The 22,093-nt window shown below is 47.1% G+C and overlaps 1 pseudogene; it reads right to left on the minus strand.

The window, feature by feature from the left end:
• Window positions 1-14,056: 14,056 nt before the first annotated feature.
• Window positions 14,057-14,825, minus strand: LOC127671441 (39S ribosomal protein L13, mitochondrial-like; annotated as a pseudogene).
• Window positions 14,826-22,093: the final 7,268 nt, after the last annotated feature.

Here is a 22,093-nt window from a genome sequence, read left to right on the forward strand (position 1 = left end):
TACAGCCCTGAGTTCTGCAGCAGCCTGTGTCACCTCCAAGCAAAAGAGGAAGATCTCCCTTCTCAGAGCCTGGGAAGCAGGCCAAGGTCAGACCACCCCCCCACTCCCGCAGAGAAAAGAGACAAAGCCCCTCCCAAGGGAAAGCTTTCAGGAAGTTTGGCCGCCAATGAAAATAGCTCCTTGACAATTTCAGCCTGGCTAGAGAGAATCAGATACCAAGGGAAGGGCTGGGACCTCTCTCCCTCTCCCTCCCTTTCCCCTCCCCCTCTCCCTCCCCTCTCCCTCCCCTCCCCTCCCCTCCCCTCCCCCTGTGTGTGTGTGTGTGTGTGTGTGTGTGTGTACACACGTGTGTGTTGGGGGACAAACAACCTTTCTTTTTGCTTTGTTTGATTTAGGATTCCAGGTAGCCTAGGCTGGTCTAAAACACACCATGTAGATGAGGCTGGCCCTGAACTTCAGCTTTTCCTGCCTCAATCTCCTAAATGGTAGGATTACAGATGTGTGCTACCATGCCAAGATTGCTTTGCTTTTTGTTTTGTTTTGTTTTTTGTTTTGTTTTGTTTTTTTCGAGACAGGGTTTCTCTGTGTAGGCCTGGCTGTCCTGGAACTCACTGTGTAGACCAGGCTGGCCTCGAACTCAGAAATCTGCCTGCCTCTGCTTCCCAAGTGCTCCCTTTCTTTAGCTCACAATCCACCAGAGGTAGTGGAAAAGAAAGGATGGGGTGGGGAGTGGACCTCTTTAGAAAGGTTCTTTGGAGCAACTCCCATCTGTGTTGTCTGGAAATCAGTTCAGTTCACAGGTTAGCAGGCAGCGGCAGCTGAATCCACTCATGAACACTTCATGGATACGCCAGCAGCCCAGTTCGGTAGCGTCGGGTTAGCAACAGCAGTGAAGAGACCTCAAGAGGCAGCCAGGCCTCGGGCTCAAGTCAGCAGGAGGGACCAGGAGGAATGCCAGAAGTTCTCAGCGGTGCTTCTCTCAGGGAAAGGCACATCAGCAAAGCCACCAGACCTACAGGCGTCGCCCAGCCAGCTTTATAAGCAAGCCGAGCTCAGCCTCGGTCACTGTCCCTGGAGTCCTAGTTACACCCTCCAGACAGCACGTGTCCTCCACGTGCCTTGCCTCAGCACGTGCATCCAATCAGCCCTTGGAAGCAGCAACAAACTGCAGCACACCACCAGAAGTGTTTTTGGTTTCTCTCTGCAGAATGCAGCTCAAGTACGCAATGCAAGGCGGACCAATACGCGTTAGCGAAGGGTCCTTCATCACGTGTCCTTCCATGTGCCTGCTTTAGCAGGACATCCTCTCTCCTGTGTCTGTGTCAGTAAAAACGTTCTTTCACGAGTCGGCCTTAGCCTTTCACACCTGTGTCCACTTTAGTGAAACATTCCTTCACGTGTTTGCCCCAGTAAAAGACAATCTAACTAACTTTCCAAGGAAGCAGTAAGTTTCCACTTTAAGGTCTCCTGTATCCCAGGCTGATCTGATCTGGGATAACCCTGAGCTTCCGATTCTTTTCTTCCCAACCTCCTAAGGCTGGGGAGCTACCACATGTACACTGGATATTCTGTGCATGGGATGGACCTCAAGACTTTGTCCTTGGGGCTGGAGAGATAGCTCAGCAGTTAAGAGCACTGACTGCTCTTCCGAAGGTCCTAAGTTCAAATCCCAGCACCCACATGGTGGCTCACAACCATCCATAATGAGATCTGACTCCCTCTTCTGGAGTGTCTGAAGATAGCTACAGTGTACTCACATATAATAACTAAATAAATCTTAAAAAAAAAAAAGATGTTGTCCTTGCTTCATGAGAACTCTGCCAACTGAGAAACACCCCTGGAGCTCTCTGGCCGTTTTTTCTCTTTCTTTTCAGTGGAGGATGGTTGAGGCAGCATTTTTCTGTGTGGCCCTGGCTGTGCTAGAACTTGCTCTGTAGACCTGGCTGGCCTTGAACTCTGAGATCCGCCCATCTCAGTCTCCTAAGTGCTGGGATTAAAAGCATATGCCATGGCCAAACTGGCATCTCTTTTCTCTTATAATTTTGAAATAGAGTCTCATAACATTTTCAGCATGACCTTGACCTTGCACCATAGCCCAAAATGATCTTGAATCAGTGAACCTCCTACCTCAGCCTTCCCAGTAGCTAGGATTATAGGCAACACTGTCAAGCACAAATAACTTTGGATTTCTTGACCCTGGAGGCTGTATAGAGTTCTTTTTCTCACAGGGGCCTGGAGTTAGTTCTCAATTGAGTGAAATTTATGGGTCTGCCCATTGATTTTCAATTTTCTGCTCGATCTCCAGATAAAGCACAGGAGGAATAATTACAGTTATAGAACAAAATATAAATGATCTGAATAATACATGATGATTAAAAATTGCAAGCCAGGCACTTGAGAGGCCAAGGCAGGCACCAGGTTGCAAACTGATCTACTTGTATTAGGGAAAGCTTCAGGGGAAAGCAGTGGTTCTCTTTCCTCTTAGGGAAACTGAGAGATGGTAAGATTTTCCATGGCCAGTAGTGGACAAAGTGGGGTAAGACATAGTGGGTCAGGCACTGTGTAAGACATAATGGGCCAGACACTGTGCCAAATACCAGTAGAAAAAAATACCCATAGGGCAGTGGATAAAATCTGCCTGCCTCTGCCTCCCAAGTGCTGGGATTAAAGGCATGCGCCTCCACCCCAGGCTCGTTTTTTTCCACATTTTATAGGAGGCAGGGTGGAGCTGGCTAGGTTGGAGGCAGACTAAAGCAGGTGACAGAAACTTCCTGTAGGGGCTGAGAAACTAGAGCCATACAATAAGGCCAAAGAACAAGGTGTCCAAGGCCGTCTGGGAAGGTTCCAGAGTCCAGACTCAGGGGAAGAGGCCGGTCTTGTCCAATGGCGTCATTTGTTCAGTCAGTCCATCCATCGGTCAATAAACATTCACTGAGCCACCACACCAGCCTGCACGAAGCAGAGCTGACAAGGAAGGGGTGTTTCTGTCTGCAAGGAGCTTTGGTCTGCTGGAGCTCACAGACAAGGAAACTAGGGACTTAGAATCCAGGGCAAGGGGCTGTTGAGATGGCTCAGTGGCTAAGAGTTACTTCCTGCACTTCTGGGAGAGAGAGAGCAAAGTTCATTTCCCAGCACCCACAGCTAGTCAGCTCAAAACCTCTGAGACTCCAGCTCTAGGGGATCAGACATCCTCTTCTGGCCTCACTCAACAGGCGCCTGCTCTCACATGGCAAACACACACACACACACACACACACACAGTCCTCCCCCCCCCCACACACCCACCAGAGACAGGGTTTCTCTGTGTAGCCCTGGCTGTCCTGGAACTCACCCAGCCCTTTTACGGTTTTGTTTTTTTGTTTTTGTTTGAGAAAAGGTCTCAATATATAGCCCTGACTCGCTTGGAACTTGCTATGTAGACCAGGCTAGACTTGAACTCTCAGAGATCCACCTACTTCTGCTTCCTCAGTGCTGGGATTTAAAATGTGCCTTTACTTTTTTTTTTTTTTTTTTTGGTTTTTTGGATTTGATTTTTTCGAGACAGGGTTTCTCTGTATAGCCCTGGCTGTCCTGGAACTCACTCTGTAGACCAGGCTGGCCTCGAACTCAGAAATCTGCCTGCCTCTGCCTCCCAGAGTTCTGGGATTACAGGCGTGCACCACCACCGCCCAGCTTGTGCCTTTACTTTTAAAAAGGAAAGAAAAGGAAAAAAGCCAGTTGGTGGAACTTTTAATTCAGGCACTTGGGAGGCAGCCTAGTCTACAGAGTGAGTTCCAGAACAGAGAAACCCTGTCTCAAAACAACAACAACAACAACAAAAAAAAAAAAAACGAAAGGAAAGGGAAGGGGAGGGAAGGGAAGGGAAGAGGAGGGGAGGGAAGGGGGGAGGGAAGGGGAGGAAAGGAAAGGGAAGTGAAGGGGAGGGAAGGGAAGGGGAGGGAAGGGGAGGGAAGGGAAGGGGAGGGAAGGGGAGGGAAGGGAAGAGAAGGGGAGGGAAGGGAAGGGAAGGGGAGGGGAGGGAAGGGGGGGAGGGAAGGGGAGGAAAGGAAAGGGAAGTGAAGGGGAGGGAAGGGGAGGGAAGGGGAGGAAAGGGGAGGGAAGAGAAGGGGAGGGGAGGGAAGGGAAGGGGAGGGGAGGGAAGGGGAGGGGGGGAAGGGAAGGGGAAGGGAGGGAAGGGAAGGGGAGGGAAGGGGAGGGGAGGGAAGGGGAGGGGAGGGAAGGGGGGGAAGGGAAGGGGAGGAAAGGGGAGGGGAGGGAAGGGAAGGAAAGAGGAGGGGAGGGGTGAGGGGAGGGGAGGGGAGGGGAGGGGAGGGGAGGGAAGGGAAGGGAAGGGAAGGGAAGGGAAGGGAAGGGAAGGGAAGGGAAGGAGAGAATCCAGAAAAACAATAAGCAGGATGGTAATGCCAACATTTAACAACTGGCAGAGCCGGGCTCCTAGCCACTAATGACCAGGAATTAGCACTGGGTTAGTGGGGTAGTGGGGTTGGGCTCCAACCACCTGCTGTGTCTGGCTCCCCCACCCCCACCCCCTTTTGGTTGGCAGGAAAATGAAAAAGCCTTGATGGACCAGAGGAAGCCCCTGTTTACTAACCAATATGAAAACATTCCACACAGTATTTGGGCAGGCAAGAGGCATGTTCGTGATTCTGGTTAGGTGTCAGCCACCAGGACAGCCTTATTCACTGTCAGGATTCGGTACCAGCTGAAGGAATGAGTGATGAATGACTAACCACAAGGTGTAACCTGGAGGCCCAGGGAAGACTTGGCAGTGGAAGTGATAGGGGTCTGAACTGATGAAGCCTGCCCAGGGTAGTGCAGCTCTAAAGAATGCTTGCCTTGGGTTCTAGCCCCACGCTGCATAAAACAGGCATTGCAGTGCACAGATGTAATCCAGGTGTTGGTAGACAGAGGAAAAAGAACCAGGATTTCAAGATCGTCCTTAGCTATATAAGGAGTTGGAGTACAACCTAGGCTAGGAAACCCTGTCTTTAAAAAAAAAAACAAACCATAAAAATGAGTGAACTAGAGTTTTCTTAGAAAGGCCAAAGAACCCCACTTTCAGGGAAAACTTCAGATACTAGGACTCCTGAAGAAGAGAAGACACCAGAGGGGAAGGTAGGAACTGAATACAGGTATGGTCTGCAGATTCCCTGTGTCCTGAAAACAATAGGGAGTATCAGTTTGTTTGTTAATTCCTGGGATGGAACCTAGGACCTCATACAAACTAAACGAGTGCTCCACCATGAAGCTACAACTCAGTCCCCGTTGTAAGATGTATTATTATTATTTTTAAATGGAACTTTATTTTAGCTGTGTTTGCTCTGCTATTTCTTCTTCATTGGGAGGGGTGCGGTTGGGAGTTGGTTTGATTTTTTTGTTTGTTTGAGACCAGATCTCTCTATTTACTTCTGGCTGTCCTGGAACTCACTATGTAGACCAGGCTGACCTCAAACTCACAGGCATTCTCCTGCCTCTGCTTCACAAGTGCTGGGTATACACCACCAAGCCTAGCCCAGATGTTAGTTCTTTTTGTTTCTTAGAAGTATATGTTACTTTGAAAGGATAAAATCCATCATGATATGGAAGGTATGGTGGCAGGCAGGGACAAGATGGTGCCAAGACCAGCAAAAGCAGGCTGGTTTTATTGCCTCTGCAGTCAGGAAGCAGACAGTAATGATTTATTGTTGTTTTGAAATAGGATTTCATATAGGCCAGGCTGGCTGACGAGTTCCTACTTAGCCTAGGCTGGTTATAGACTCCTGGTCCTCCAGCCCACAACACTTGAGTCTAGAGATTACAGGTGCGTACCACCATGCTACTTCCTAATGGCAAGATTTTAAGCAATGGTGCAGCCTCATGGAGCTTGCATATCCTCCCAGAAGACATCAAGGGACCAAAATTCCCAAAACAAGAGCCTAGGCTCTCGGCTGATAGGTACCCCAATCCCTTATGGCCAGAGGGGTATCTGGAAGATTCTGATTGGGTAAGACCAAGTTGTTGGACCACCTCTGGGAGTCATCTTGGACAAATCCAAGGAGGATTTATTTTGGCTCCTGGTTTTGGAGGGCTCACTCCGGTATGCTCACCTCCATGAAACTGTGCAGAGAGTCCTAGTGGCTGACGGGTATGGCAGAGGCATTCTTGGTTTTTTGTTCGTTTGTTTGGTTTGGTTTGGTTTTTTTGGTTTTTTGGATTTGGTTTTTTTGAGACAGGGTTTCTCTATAGCCCTGGCTGTCCTGGAACTCACTCTGTAGACCAGACTGGCCTTGAACTCAGAAATCTGCCTGCCTCTGCCTCCCAGAGTGCTGGGATTACAGGCGTGCACCACCACCGCCCGGCTGGCAGAGGCATTCTTAATGGCTGGCAAGTGGGAGAAGTGTGACCCTCTAAGAGAAAATGAGGGTGCCCTCAAACCTTAGTGGGCTCCTGGGAGTCCAGAGGAGGCAGTCCTTCTAGCACCTTCTCTGTAGAAGCTTCAAATGGTAGCAAGCTGAGGCTGACCTTGGAATAGGAGCTCTGACCAGAGGGAACTCCACCTTTCTAGAACAGGCCAGCATTCCTCAGTTTTACCAGTCTCTGCTCTTTTAGACATCCATCGGGCCTGTGCCTGCTAGGGATGGTTTAGGAACCAGTTTCCGTAGAAGTTTCCACAGACATTCCACAGACATAGACTCTTCAGTCGACAGAACTTAGTCACAGGCTGACCAAAAGATATAAAAGAAAAACTTTTTTTTTCTTTTGCAGATAAGAGCCCAAAATAGCATGACTGGAATGGATTCTGGGGCTAAGTCTGCAGTCTTCACTACTGGTTTGGTTTATGTCAGCCCATCTCTTGTGAGCTGGCAACTGCCTGTGGCTTAGCCTGTAAGCGTCTGTTCAAAAGGCAGAACTGGGCCTTGGGTGGTGCTTGAGGACACAGACCCTGAAGCCAGGCACTTTGGGCTCCAGTCCCAGCCCCTGTGCTCACCAGACATGCAAATTATCGGCTCTGTGAGCTTCCATTTCCCCATTATGAAATGGCTTCATGATGCCAGTAACAGAACTTCCCATTTAGAGTTGTCTGTGAATCAGCTAACGAGCCCGTGCTCGGACCAGTGTCTGGCACAGAGCACACTGTGTATGAGAGGTGGCTGGTTCACACCACACATCAGCAGCTTTCCATCTTTCTTGGAATCCGAGACCCTGAAGAACAAGACCAGGGCACGTTTATCCAGTATGTCGATTCATTCACATCCCCGGGGGTGGGGCAAGGCTGGGAACTGGCCGATGGTAATAGTTAAATAGCCGTCTGAGTGAATGAAGGAAGGCCTGAGTGGCCTTTACTCTGGGAGCCAGGGCTGGCTGTGTGACCTCAGGCAGTGAGCAATCTTTCTCTGACCTTCCGTAAACCAGATCAGTGTTGTGCAAACTTTCCAACCAAGACCCCCAATTTAAAAAAAATAATAAAAGCTTTTAAGTGGTGGTGTACACATTGAAACCAAATTTCTACAATTTCTATAATATACTGCTTCCTTGCTAGGAAACAATGTAGTATTTATTCTATTTTTGTTGTTCCTATATTCTGCTTTATTATATCCTTTTATTATTTTCGGGGATGGAGGTGCTATTTATTTATTTTTGGTTTTTCGAGACAGGGTTTCTCTGTGTAGCTCTAGCTGTCCTGGAATTCACTCTGTAGATCAGGCTGTCCTTGAACTCAGAAATCCGCCTGCCTCTGCCTCCCAAGTGCTGGGATTAAAGGCGTGAGCCACCACTGCCCAGCTGGCGGTGTTATTTAAAATAGGGTCTTAGGCTGGGAATGTAGCCCAGTTGATAAAGTGCTTGCTTAGCATGCATAAAACCATGGGTTCCGTCTCTAGGGTCTCTTATAGCCCAGGCTAGCCTCACACTGATTCCATGGAGCCAAGTGTGAGCCTGAATATCAGATCCTCTTCTTCCTCCTCACTTCCTGAGTTCTGGGATGTGGCTCTGTGGGACCACACCTGGCTTCTTCAATTCTGGGTCTTAAGGCACGAATACACACACACACACATACACACACACATACACACATACACACACATATACACACATACATACACACACACACATACATACATACACACATATACACACATACATACACACACATACACACACATACACACACACACATACACACACATATACACACACAGACACACATACACACACATAAACACACACACAGACACACATAGATACACACATATACACACACACATACACACACATACACACACATACATACATACACGCACATATACATACACACAGACACACACACACACACACACACACACACACACACACTGAAGGGAACTCTTTCCACATTCTATGCTTTTACACTGTTTAACATTACATATGCATTTACTCTCAGGTCTATTTTTCTTGGGCCAGCAACACTGTTCAGTGATTGAGACTCTATCTGTGTTCAGTCCCCAAGACTCATGTGGAAGGAGGACTGGTTTTTTTGTTTGTTTGTTTTCTGTTTTGGTTTGGCTTTTGGTTTGTTTTTAATGTGAGTGCTGGGGATATGAACCCAGGTCCTCGTGTTTACATGGAAGGAGGTTACAACTATGGCATCTCGGTAGCCCCTGGTTTGGTTTTGATTTTTATTTTTTACTTGTTTTGCTTTGTTTTTTTGTTTGTTTGTTTTGAAGCAGAGTCTTATGTTCCTAAGTTTGGCCTCAAACTTAAGCACAGTATGTAATCGGGGATGATCGTAAATTCCTGATCCTCCTGCCTTTACCTTCCAAATTCTGGGGTTACAGGCCTGGTTTTTGTGGTGCGTGGGGTCAAATCTAGGCTTTATGCATGCTGAGAAGTGCTCTACTGACTAAACCACGCCACAGCCTTCTGAATACATTTTATGTTACTTAGTTTGGGGTTGGAAGGAGTAGGGATTGAGACAGGGTCTCAGTTTGTAACCCAGGCTAACCTTGAACTGAAGATCCATTGTACCTCACTCTCCAATCCTGGGTCATTCTCCTCTTACTGTATCTTTCAGAGGCCAGGAATTACAGATATGGACTGTACAACCACATTCAGCGCTGAGAATTGAACCAGAACATTGCACAGATTAGACAATGCTAGACCATTGAACTATAATCCCATAGCATTTATTCGCATATGCTATGTTATTTTTAAAAATTAAAGAAAAAGGGGGCTGGAGAGATGGCTCAGCGGTTAAGAGCACTGACTGCTCTCCCGAAGGCCCTGAGTTCAAATCCTAGCAACCACATGGTGGCTCACAACCATCCTTAATGAGTTCTGAAAACCCTCTTCTGGAGTGTCTAAAGACAGCTACAGTGTACTTACATATAATAAATAAATAAATCTTAAAAAAAAAAAGCCAGTTGTGGTTGCGCATGCCTTTAATCCCAGCACTTGGGAGGCAGAGGTAGGTGGATTTCTGAGTTCAAGGCCAGCCTGGTCTACAGTGAGTTCCAGGACAGCCAGGACTACACAGAGAAACCCTGTCTTGGAAAACAAAAAATAATAATAATAGTAATAAAAGCCCACATACTTTGTGTGTCTGAGGCTTTCCTTTTTTGTTATACTGAGACAGGATCTCATGTATTGCAGATTGGCCTCAAACTCACAAGTTGGCCCAGGATGACCTTGAATTTCTGACTCTCCTGCCTCTTTCTCCCAAGCACTAGGATTCCAGGCACTTACCACTGTCCCTGGTTATTCTGTGAAGCTTTAAAGTGTTGTATGGGAAAGTCTCTAGGATCAATGTCTCAGAGTTGCCGAGTCAGGAATGGTGGGCGTGGGATTGGGAAGAGGACCCAGCAGTTAAGAGCACTTAGAGTGCTTGCAGAAGACTCAAATTCTCCCACACTGGGAAGCTCTTGACACTATTTCCTGGCCTCCGCACAGCCACAGCCACTCATACATAGAAGTATAAGCAAGAAATAAATCTTAAAAACAAGAATGTGTGCATATGTTACTGTTTTGAGCCTTCTCTTTAGTCCCCCAGCAAGGAAGGGGTGATCCTCTGGGAGGGGTCTGGCAACGGGCCTGGTCCTTTAAGGTCTTTTGTTTCTGAAGCAGCCCCTGAGGTTAGTCATTCTGCAAAGCCATGCTAACCATTCCCAGGACCTTCTTGCTCGTGGTGTGGCAGGAAATGGGGTGGCTTCTCAAGGAGAGAACAAGAAGCCTTTATCAGAAAGTTATCCGCCAAGAGCTCTTTCTTAGTACAGTTTGGCTTTGCTTTGGGCAGCTCTCTGCAGGCTGGTGCGGGACTCTGCCTCTTGAGGGGAAGATGATCTGGGGTCTAGGGCTCGCCCGGGGTGTTCGGCCATTGGCCCCAATCCCCTTCACTTAGTAAATACAGACTATTAATAACATTTTGTTGTTGTTGTTGTTATCTCAGTACGTGTACTGGGGGTGTGTGAATGCGTGCTTGTGCATATTCATATTGTGTGACTAGCTGGGCCTTAGATAGCTGGACTCTAAGGAATAACAAACCCAGAAGCCTTTCTGGAATGAGAGGTATCTAGACAGGAATCAAGTCTCAAGACACCTGTAGGTTAATACGAGGCCAAATGGCTCTGAGAGAGAGCGGCCATTAGATCCCATTATAGGAAAATTACCTGTGAGAGCTGGAGGTTCTTCTCAGATTTCAGTTCAGCAATTGTGGGCGTCCCTGGTACTGTGCTCAGCACTCTGGATGAGGTAAGGGCTGCAGATAAGTTATCACCACCAGAAAGATACTCCTGAGATGCATAGTGAGCAGACTCTGGGTCAATGAAACGGCTCATGACTGATGCCAAGTCTGGTGACCTGAGTTAGCTTCCCAGATCTTGAATGGTAGAAGGAGAGAAACAACTCCCACAAGCTGTCATTGACCTCCACATATGCACTGTGGCACTTGGACCATATATACAATAAATGTAACTTAAAAAACAGTCACCTGACTTGTTTAATTACATTAAAGGTAGTGCACACCTTTAATCTCAGCCCTTGGGAGGAAGAGGGATCTCCGAGTCCAAGGCCAGCCTGGTCTACAGAGTGAGTTCTAGGATAGCCAGGGCTATACCATGAGATCTTGTCTCAAATAAATTAAATACACAAAGAAACAAAAAAGAAAGAAATTAGAGGAAGGAGAGAGAGAGACAGAGAGAGAGAGACAGAGAGAGAGAACACCTCATTAAGATTGGCTAGAAGAAGGCACGAAGCACGAAGCATCCCAGCTCAGGAGCAACTAATTCCTCTGCCTGGCACGAAGAAAGCTTTGTAGAGAGAGCAAGAGAAGGCAGGCCTGGTAGTTCACGCTATAATCCCAGCACTCAGGAGGCTGAGGCAGGAGTGTCTAGGATTGGAGGCCAATCTAGGCTACATAGCAAGTTTCAGGCTAACCTTGGCTATGGTGAGCCCCTGTCTAAAAAAAACAAAAACAAAAAACAAAAACAAAACAAAACTTTAGCACGTGTGGAAAGGACAGATAGCTGAGGTAGGAACACTGAGAAGGTGTCACTGTGTCACTGTGGCAAAGCCAACAATTCAGGAAGGGGGAAGGAGAGTGTCTTCTGCCAGGCGGTGGTGGCGCACGCCTATAACCCCAGCACTCTGGAAGGCAGAGGCAGGCGGATTTCTGAGTTCGAGGCCAGCCTGGTCTACAGAGTGAGTTCCAGGACAGCCAGGGCTATACAGAGAAACCCTGTCTCGAAACAAACAAACAAACAAAAACAAAAACAAACAAAAAAAAGAGAGTGTCTTCTGTGGCTGTATGGCTACTTCCTATGTGGAAGTGGGACAGGGGAACAGGAGCTGGGACTTTTGGACAAAGCCCAGGAGTGAACGAATAAACAGTCAGCTACTTGTATTTCACTAAAGGGGTCACAGGAGTGCAATGAAGTGTTTTGGCCTCAGCCAGAGGAAGTAGTCAGAGAAAGGGCGGGGCAGAGCCTGTCGGACAGCCTGAAATCCAAGCCCTGATATTATTCACTGATGGCTCCTGAGAGAGATGTGCAATATCCCTAAGATAATAAAGGCTCCTGATGCAACCTGATATTCTTGTTGGTGGTGACTAGGGAACCCATGTTGAGAGGCACTGAATGACTACAAGGGAGAAGAGAGCAGTTTTGTTTTGTTTTTTAAAGATTTATTTATGTTATGGTTGGGGATCATCACAACATGAGGAACTGTATTAAAGGTTAGAATGTTAAGGAAAAAAAAGATTTATTTATTTATTTTATGTACATGAATACACTGTAGTTGTCTTCAGACACACCAGAAGAGGGCATCAGATCCCATTACAGATGGTTGTGAGTCACCGTGTGGTTGCTGGGAATTGAACTCAGGATTTCTGGAAGAGCAGTCAGTGCTCTTAACTGCTGAGCCAGCTCTCCAGTCCAAGAGCAGTTATTAAAGTGAAATGACTTATATTCATCTCCGGCTTTCTGACTGTGGCTGAGACGTGACTAGAGCTGTCTCAAGCTCCTGCCATGACTTCCCCACTATTATAGACTCTCCCCTTGAAGTGGGAGCCCCCCCCAAAAAATCCTGTCCCCCCCCCCCTTTGGCTTTTCAAAACAGGGTTTCTCTGTATGGCCCTGGCTGTCCTGGAACTTACTCTGTAGAGGAGGCTGACCGCAAACTCAGAAATCCACCTGCCTCTGCCTCCCAAGTACTGGGATTAAAGGCCTGTGCCACCACCACCCAGCTATTTATTTTATGTATATCAGCACACTGTTGCTGACACACCAGAAAAGGGCATCAGATCCCATTACAATGGTTGTAAGCCACCATGTGGTTGCTGGGAATTGAACTCAGGACCTCTGGAAGATCAGTTCAGTGCTCTTAACTGCTGAGCCATTTCTCCAGCCCCACTCCTTGTTTTCTGCTGTATCTCCACGAGTCCCTTGGCCAATGACTGTGGGGCCCTAAAAGAGCTGCCTAATCCTCAGAGGAAGTCACCAATGCCTCCGAATTCTGGGTACCTGGATTCTCTGGGCCCTCCTGCTGCACAGTTATCATCTATCATTTGGCATTTTTCAGAAGGAAGAAGAGGAGGAGGAAAAGGAGGAGGAGGAAAAGGAGGAGGAAAAAGAGGAAAAAGCAGCAGCAAAACAAACAAAAGTATGGCGCGGTGGCGCACGCCTGTAATCCCAGCACTTGGGAGGCAGAGGCAGGCAGATTTCTGAGTTCCCGACCAGCGAACTGGTCTACAGAGTGAGTTCTAGGACAGCCAGGGCTACACAGAGAAGCCCTGACTCAAAAAAAACCAAAACAAAACAAAAAACAAAAGAAAAAATACATTAATGGAGTATGGAGTGCTGGCTGAGTGCTGGCTACTCAGTCATGAGAACTGGAGTTCAGAGCCTAGCATTTCTCATCACTGAGCCTCCAGCTCAGAGGGATCCTATGTCCTCTTCTGACTCTGCACACACCTACACATAGGCACATGCACCATGCATATACCATATGCGCGCGCACACACACACACACACACACACACACACACACACACACACACACACACACACGCCTTTTTAAAAAAGGCAGAATCTGCAGTGGTGGCACACGCCTTTAATCCCAGCACTTGGGAGGCCAAGGCAGGTGGATTTCAGAGTTCTAGGCCAGCCTGATCTACAGAGTGAGTTCCAGGACAGCCAGGGCTACACAGAGAAACCCTGTCTCGAAAAACCAAAAAAAAAACAAAACAAAAAAACAAAAAAACAAAAAACAAAAAAAACAAAAACAAACAAAAAAGACAGAATTGCTTAACTCTATTGTTTTTCCTTACTGGGAACAAGCTATGACTTTGACAATCATCTAAAGATTTTATCAAGCTGGGTGTGATAGCACCTTTTTGTAACCTCCTTAGTTGGGAAGTGGACTGATAAAGGAGAAACAAAAATTCAAGGTCATCCTTGGAGGCAAGTTTAAGGCCAGCCTGGGCTACAGGGCTCAGTTTCAGGAACCAACAAGGAAGGTTATCAATGTAAAGAGTGGGCCTCTAACAATCTTTTTGGTTTGTTGGTTTGTTTGTTTTTTTCTTAGATAACCAAATAAGCATTTTATTAACATTTGTAGCATTTAAAGACGGTTACACAAGATACTTCTATAAAACTGCACGTTCCTGCTGCTGCCTGGCCTTCCTAAGTGTTTCCCACAGGGAGCTCCCGAGTTTTCTCTCTGCCCTGGGTCATGGGAATATTTCCTGAAGCATTCAGTCTCTTGCAGTAATTTTCAATCATTTCCATTCCCGGTATCTCCTACATCCGGAAATCATCAGGTGGAGCCCACACTCTCGGGAAAGCCTCGATTTCTTCTTTGGTGTATTCGTCCAGTCGTCTAGGCACTTTCCGTGGCTGAGGAAGCTCTTCCACTAAATTCTTAAGAATATCTTCTGGTATATCCTCGTCTGGAAAAAGGTGCAGCCTTTGCATCATTGTCCTTCTGTGCAGGTGTTTGGGCAGCATGCCATAAATAGCTAATTTCACAATCGCCACTGGGTCTTTGAGGTGAAGCTGTGCAGCTGTTACTTGTCCAAAGCCACCTGGGTAGCCAGTATGTGAGGAGTACACTTTTTGTTCCCATTTGTTTCCAGAAAATGCAATATGTCTTGTGTTTATTATGACAACGTGGTCTCCACAGTCACTCAGCTGATGGTACACTGGTTATTTAATCCTTGAAGTTTATTGGATGCTATAACCGCAAGCTTGCCAGGGGGCTGCATTTTGCCATCCAAGAGGTACCACATTCGGGCAAAAGTGGCCCATTGCTGGGGTGCCCTAGAGAAGCTAGACATGCTCGCCCGACCTGCAGCGTCCTTTGTTGGTTTGGTTTTTGAGACAGGGTTTCTCTGTGTAGCCCTGGCTGTACTGGAGCTCACTCTGTAGACCAGGCTGGCCTCTAAATCAGAGATCTACTTGCCTTTGCCTCCCAAGTGCTGGGATTAAAGGCATGCGCCACCAGTGCCCAGACACAATCTTTTTTTAATTTATCTATTTATTTTCTGTATATGAGTACACTGTCATTCTCCTCGGACACACCAGAGGAGGGCATTGGATCCCACTAGATTATGAGCCACTATGTGGTTGCTGGGAATTGAACTCAGGACCTCTGGAAGAGCAGTCAGTGCTCTTAACCGCTGAGCCATCTCTCCAGACCAAACCCATGGTTTTCCATTCTCTGACACTCTGTCAACTGGAGATCAGTGGATGTCACTGTACCTACATCTTAGATTCCATTATTCTGGACATTTGAATGAAGTCAGGTTTTTCTACGACCTGTGGATCTTCTGGCACAGAGAAGGCGGCTCCTCAGCCCTGGGCGGTTCTACAACTACCGTCATTAATATTATTCCTAAAAGTTTACAGATGGTTAGTTGTGTTTGGGATTCAGATGTCACAGCTCTAGCTGTCCTTTCAGCCTTTCCGGCTGTGTGTGACGCCCCTTAGCACCTCAGCACAGGCCTTGTCCCAGTGACACCCGCCTGCTCTCCCATTCCCAGCTTTGTCACTGCCGGACCCCACAAGGCTCCAGCAGCACCAGGGGCAGACCAAGGGACAGCCTCATCCCTGCATCTCCTGCTGTGTAACACCCTCCAGTCGGCACAGGGCATCCCTGCACCCTCTCATTCGGGGTTTGGTCTGTGCTGTAGACTTGGGTTCCGCTCCTGAGCCTTTACTTCTCTTTCCTGGAAATCACCATGGGGAGCCGATGAGAAATACAAACTAAAAGAGGTAAGATCCCTTCATGTGGTAATATCACCACTTCTCCTTCAGCATCCTCTTCCTTCCTCTGTGGCCGGTGGTAACGTCTCTTCCCCATCTCTAGTGGGAAGCAGGGCAGAGTTTGTGGGAAGCTAGCAGCGATACTGATACCCTTCCTTTCTGAGTCTCCGGGGTACCATGTAGCCCAGAACTCTGTCTGTCCAGCACCCAACTGAACATACTCACTTACACGGCCCACAGACTCCTCAAATGCAATGCTCAGAGAGAGTTAGGGCTGGGTGTAGTGGCATACGATGTAGACCTATAGTCACAGTACTGAAGAGGTTGATGGGGCTGGTGAGATGGTTCAGTGGTTAAGAGTACTGACTGATCTTCTGAAGGTCCTCAGTTCAAATCCCAGCAACCACATGGTGGCTCACAACCATCCATAACAAGATCTGATGCCCTCTTTTGGTGTGTCTGAAGACAGCTACAGTGTACTTACGTATTTATAAAATAAATAAATCTTTTTTAAAAAAAAAGAAGAAGAAGAAGGAGGAGGAGGAGTTTGAGGCAGGAGAATTTATGGATTGCCATGAATTTGAGACCAGCCTGGGTTATAGAATTAGACTGTCTCAAACAAAACAAAACAACCCCCCACCACCACCATCATCACAACCCAAACAAAATCTGGGGCCTAGACAGAGATAACTCAACGGTTAAAAGCACTGGCTGCTCTTCCAGAGGACCTGGGTTTGATCTGCAGTGCCCACACCGCAGCTCACAGCCTTCTGTAACCCAATGCCCTTTTGGTCTTTACAGCGTATTCATATGTGGTTCATAGACATTCACACAGTCAAAATATCCACACACGTGAAATAATAAATAAAACTTGAAAGTTCAAGATAACAAAAAAACCTAAAAACTAGCAGGGCCTGATGGTACACGCCTTTAATTCCAGCAGAGGCAAGCAGATCTCTGAGAGTTTGAAAAGCCAGCCGGTCTTAAACTCTAAAGTGCCAGGGCAGCCAGGGTTACTTAGTGATACCCTGTCTTAAAACAAAACAATGGCCGGGCGGTGGTGGCGCATGCCTGTAATCCCAGCACTTGGGAGGCAGAGGCAGGCAGATTTCTGAGTTTGAGGTCAGCCTGGTCTACAGAGTGAGTTGCAGGACAGCTAGGGATACACAGAAAAGCCCTGTCTCGTGAAAAAAAAAAACCAAAAAACCAAAACCAAAAACAAAATGCATACAAAAGATAAATACATGTAATTAATTAAAAATCCAAAGAACAGAATACTCACATAATAAATAATTGTAATAAATAGCCTAAATAAGAGCAATAACAAAACATAAACATGAACACAGAACAAGATTCAAGGTTGCCCTTCTCCAGTCTGAAGGTGGCACCTCCATCAGCCCAGATGCCCAGTGTCCTGGACAATCCTCTCATTCTCTGCTAGTGTCTGACGAGCCATGGACTCTCCTAGGCAGCCCTGAATCCATTTCACTTCTTGCCCCTTGTGACGGTTTGTATGTGCTAGGGCCAGGGAGTGACACTATTAGGAGGTGTGTCCTTGTTTGAGTAGGTGTGCCACTGTGGGCATGGGCTATAATACCCTAGTCCTAGCTGCCTAGAAATCAGTCTTCCACTATCGGTCTTCGGATGAAGAAGTAGAACTCTCAGCTCTGCCTGCACCATGCCTGCCTGGATGCTGTTATGCTCCTGCCTTGATGATAATGGATTGCACCTCTGAACCTGTGAGCCAGCCACAATGAAATGTTTTTTTTATAAGACTTGTCTTGGTCATGGTGTCTGTTCACAGCAGTAAAACCCTAAGACAGACCAGACCGGACCCCATGACCAAAACCAACTAGAGTTCATTTGGCTCACAGGAGCTAGGCCACAGAGGATCTTTGGTCACTGGCCTGCTTTAAGGCTTGCTCAGTTTGCTTTTTTTATACAACCCAAGATCACCTGCACATAAGCGGTACCTCCCAGATAAGGTTGGGCAGCCCCATGTTAATCATTAATCAAGAAAATGTCTCTGCAAGTTTGTCCAAGGCAAAAATTGATGGAGGCATGTTCTCAATTGAGATTCCAGAAAAACCTACTTGTGCCAAGTTCCCAAAAATCTGATGTGAAGAGTCACCACCATTAACCAGGGATCAAGGTGGTCCAAGAGATCACCTCTTGTCCCCAGCCAGGTTCTTGTCCTGCCCCCCTCTAGGAATGGAGTGGGCAGCGAGGAGGGTGAACAGGAGATACTTGATTACCAGTTTGAGATTAACTGCTTTAGACAGGCTCAAACAACTTAAAAGAGACTGTAATGTAAAAGTTCCTTTTCAAAATTAAGTTGGTACAAAGTTTTTCCTGTTGGCAATCATTTCAAACTATAAATATATGTATAAACACGTGTGTATACATTTTTTTGCTTTGTTTTGTTTGAGACAGGGTTTCCCTATGCAGTCCTGGCTGTTCTGGAACCTGCTCTATAGATCAGGCTGGCCTGGAACTCAGAGATCCACCTGCCTCTGCCTCCCGAGTGTTGGGATTAAAGGCCTGTGCCACAAAACCCGGCTTTCAAACTTTAAATATACACACACACACACACACACATTTTAAATTTTAGATTTATTTATTTTGTGTTGAGTGTTTTACCGCCTTGTTTGTCTATGAACCACATGTGTGCCTGGTACCCAAAGAGGGAACTAGATCCCCTGAAACTGGAGTTCCAGTTGGATTGAGTCCCCAGGTGGATGCTGGGAACTGACCCTGGGTCCTCTGCAAGAGCAATAAGCTCTCTTAACCAACGAACCCTTCTCTCTAGCCACCTGCAAATTGAAACTTAAATGAAAGAACCCTCATAATAGCCGGCACAGTTTAAGGGACGGTCCTTGCAGAGAGCAGGGTGGCCTCACAGTGCCCTGAGGGACTCTGAAGGGGCAGGAGGAAGTTCTGATGTGAGCAGCACAGATTCACCACAGGGACCCCTCTCTCCTAAGAGAGACAGGGCTCTAGCTGTAAACTTATTGCCCTGTCGCCCTGCTGCCCTGCTGTGTGGCTCTGGTCATTAGCACTCCCACTTCTGAGCGGGAGTTTTCTGAAGTGCAAATGCTGGAATCAGGGCCTAATGGAGACTCACACCACTGTACCAGTACCCAGGCTTTCCAGGGATTCTATGAGTGCGCCTCTCTTAAAAGCACTCTGAAGCAACTGGTCACTCTCATACCATCTTCCCTCCCACCTCTGTCCTCACAGACACAGGAGAGCCCTATCTGTCTGAAACTCCTGATTTCTCTGCCTTTGCATCCTGCATGCTGGGATCATAGGCCCAAGTCAGCCTGGCACATATGTTGATTATTAACTTAGCAAATGAGCTGGTTAGTTTTTATTGTTAAGTCGATACACGCAGCCTAAGTCACTTGGAAAGAGGGAGCCTGTGGCCTTGTCTGTGGGGCATTGTCTTGATGGATGATAGATGTGGGTGGGCTCAGCTCATAGTGGGCGGCACCATCCGTAGGCAGGTGGGTCTCCAACCTGCATAAGCAACCTCTCACTGTTCGTGATTTCCTTCCTCAAGTTGCTACTGTTCAGAGTGTTTAATTATAACAGTAGACTATAGCACATAATCGAAGCCTGGGATGGAGACACAGGTCTATAAACTAAGCGCCCAGGAAGATGAGGCGGGAGGATGGAACTTTTGAGGCCAGACTGACCTACATAGTGAGACCCTGTCTTAAATGTCATAAGGGTCTTTGTTTTGATGGGAAAGAGAGTACGCTACGGATTTGGGTCAAGTGGTAGAGGCCTTGCCTAGCCCGCAACAAGCCCGGGGTTTCTCCCCAGTACATACAAGCTGGGGTGGGGCTGATTCATAAAATAAGGTAAAAATTCAGGTATTCAGTGCTGGAAGTGGCTCATGGCTCTATTTGTTTTTAGTGTAAACACAGAAGGTCTCCGTCGTTGTGGAAACTTCTATTGGACAACACTGTTTTAGAGTTTCTCTGCATATTTAAGTTAAAAAACAAAACAAAAGAAAGTCATACAGCCTTACCTTCTCCATTTCTCTCTGGAGGCATTGCCTTTTAAACACAGCTCTCCATCTTCCTCTGTCTGCAAGTTCTCCTGGATCTTTCCGCATCAGCACTCAGCAAACTTCCCCTTTCTTTATTCTCAGTGGCAGAGCCTTCCACAGTAAATGGGGCACATTATTGAAGCAGACCACACCAGTGGATGAAAGGTCACTGGCCATCTTTTGCTTATCCAGACGGCGCTGTGGTGGAATGAACGTCCTTTGTCCATCTGTCATCTTGCATCTGTGTAAATGTCCATCAAAGACGACCTGAGGAATCAATTCTACAACGCCAATTTGATCATGCTCCTGTTTCCACTGAGCACACACTCACTGCTCCTGCTGTCCCCCTAAGCCCCTGGAAAATTCCTACCCAGCTCTCCGTTTGGGCACAGCTTGGGCTCTCCCTCCCTGGCATCACTTTTCCTTCCTCAGGATGGAACCCCATGTGGGAGGCAGGAGGCTACATCTCCAGGGCCCGGCCCAGGCACTTGGTGAAGCCTGCATCCATTTCTGTAGAAGTCTGAGCAGGCCTGGAGCTCTACATTCATGGGCTCTAGTTTATTTTCAAGTATGTGTATGTGTGTGTCTGTCTGTCTGTCTGTCTGAATGCTAGGTAGGCAAGTACCAAGAAGGCCAGAAGGGGTGTTGGATGCTCTGGAGTTTGACTTACAAGCAGTTATTACAGGCAACTGGGTCCTGGGAACCTGGGTCCTCTGCAAGAGGAACAAGTGATCTTAACTGCTGCGCTATCTTCCCAGTCCATCTTTACTTTGGGCCTCTTTAAAGATTTATTTATTTCATATGAGTCCACTGTAGCTGTCTTCAGACACACCAGGAGAGTGCATTGGATCCCATGACAGATGGTTGTGAGCCACCATGTGGTTGCTGGGAATTGAACTCAGGATCTCTGGAAGAGCAGTCAGGGCTCTAACCACTGAGCCATCTTAACCACTAACCCATACATTGGGCCTCTTCTCTGTTACACACATCCTTTAAGGTCAACTCAAAGGGCTTCTTTCTTCCTTATTGGAAGTTCGCACTTTCTCATTAGGGAGAACCGGCCTTGAACTTACTCTATCACCAAGGCTGGCCTTGAACTGGGTGGTGTTCCTGCTTTCAATGACAGGCCTGAGTCCCTCCACCTGGCTGCCTTCCTAGATTTCTTCTCTTTTCTTTCTTTCTTTTTTGTTTTTTTTGAGACAGGGTTTCTCTGTGTGGTCCTGGCTGTCCTGGAACTCACTCTGTAGACCAGGCTGGCCTTGAACTCAGAAATCCACCTGCCTCTGCCTTCCAAGTGCTGGGATTACAGGCGTGTGCCACCACCGCCCGGCTCGAAGTTCAGTTTTCAAAGTTTATTCATTTCTTCTTCTTTCTTTTCTTTTTCTTTCTTTCTTTCTTTCTTTCTTTCTTTCTTTCTTTCTTTCTTTCTTCTTTTTTTTTTTTTTTGATGTTGGTTTTTTGAGACAGGTTTCTCTGTATAGACCTGGCTGTCCTGAAACTCACTCTGAGGACCAGGCTGGCCTTGAACTCAGAAATCCTCCTGCCTCTGCCTCCCAAGGGCTGGGATTAAAGGCGTGTGTCACCACTGCTGGGTTCTAGATTTCTTAAGCAGTTCTCTCTCACCCTGTTCTGAACTCAGACAATCTTGAGTGCTTGAGTTGATACTCTACTTGTCTCTTAATATAAAGAATCTCTGGATATAAAGAATCTCTCTCCAAAGAAAGCGAACACTCTGGGGAGATCTTCAGGACTCATCCTGAAGGGCCGTGACTTGGCTCAGCTGTAGAGCACTTGCCTCATACACGTGAGACTGTGTGCCCAATTCCAAGCCTCTGCCTCCGTCTTGCTCCATCTTCAGGGTGCCTTTCTGAGAAATGGGATCATTTAACTATACCAAGTGTGGCTGTCAGGATTGAGACGTCATGTGTGGTGTCCCTAGATTCCTTTAGCTCTGAGGCTCCATTCTGTGTGACTTACCTCACCTCCTGGGGTCTTTTGATTTTCTCATATCCAACAAAAAAACTAACTTCGGAAGGTTGTAAAGCTCTTTATTCAATATTTCTGTCTATCGTTTGCTTAGCTAGCCCCTGGTGACCTCACATTTTCTTTTTCGATGCAGGGTCTCTCTAGTTAGTCGTAGCTATATATCCTGAAACTCACTATGTACACAGGCTGACCTTAAACTCACAGAGATCCACCTGCCTCTGCCTCCCTGGACTAAAGGTGTGCGCCACTACACCTAGGCGGCCTTACATTTTCAGTCCTCCGGTTTCAACCTCACATGTGCTCAGATTATTGGTGAAGGCCACTGAATCAGGTATTTTGT

This window comes from Apodemus sylvaticus, chromosome 21, assembly GCF_947179515.1.
Source record: "Apodemus sylvaticus chromosome 21, mApoSyl1.1, whole genome shotgun sequence".
In the NCBI taxonomy this organism is placed as follows: Eukaryota; Metazoa; Chordata; class Mammalia; order Rodentia; family Muridae; genus Apodemus; species Apodemus sylvaticus.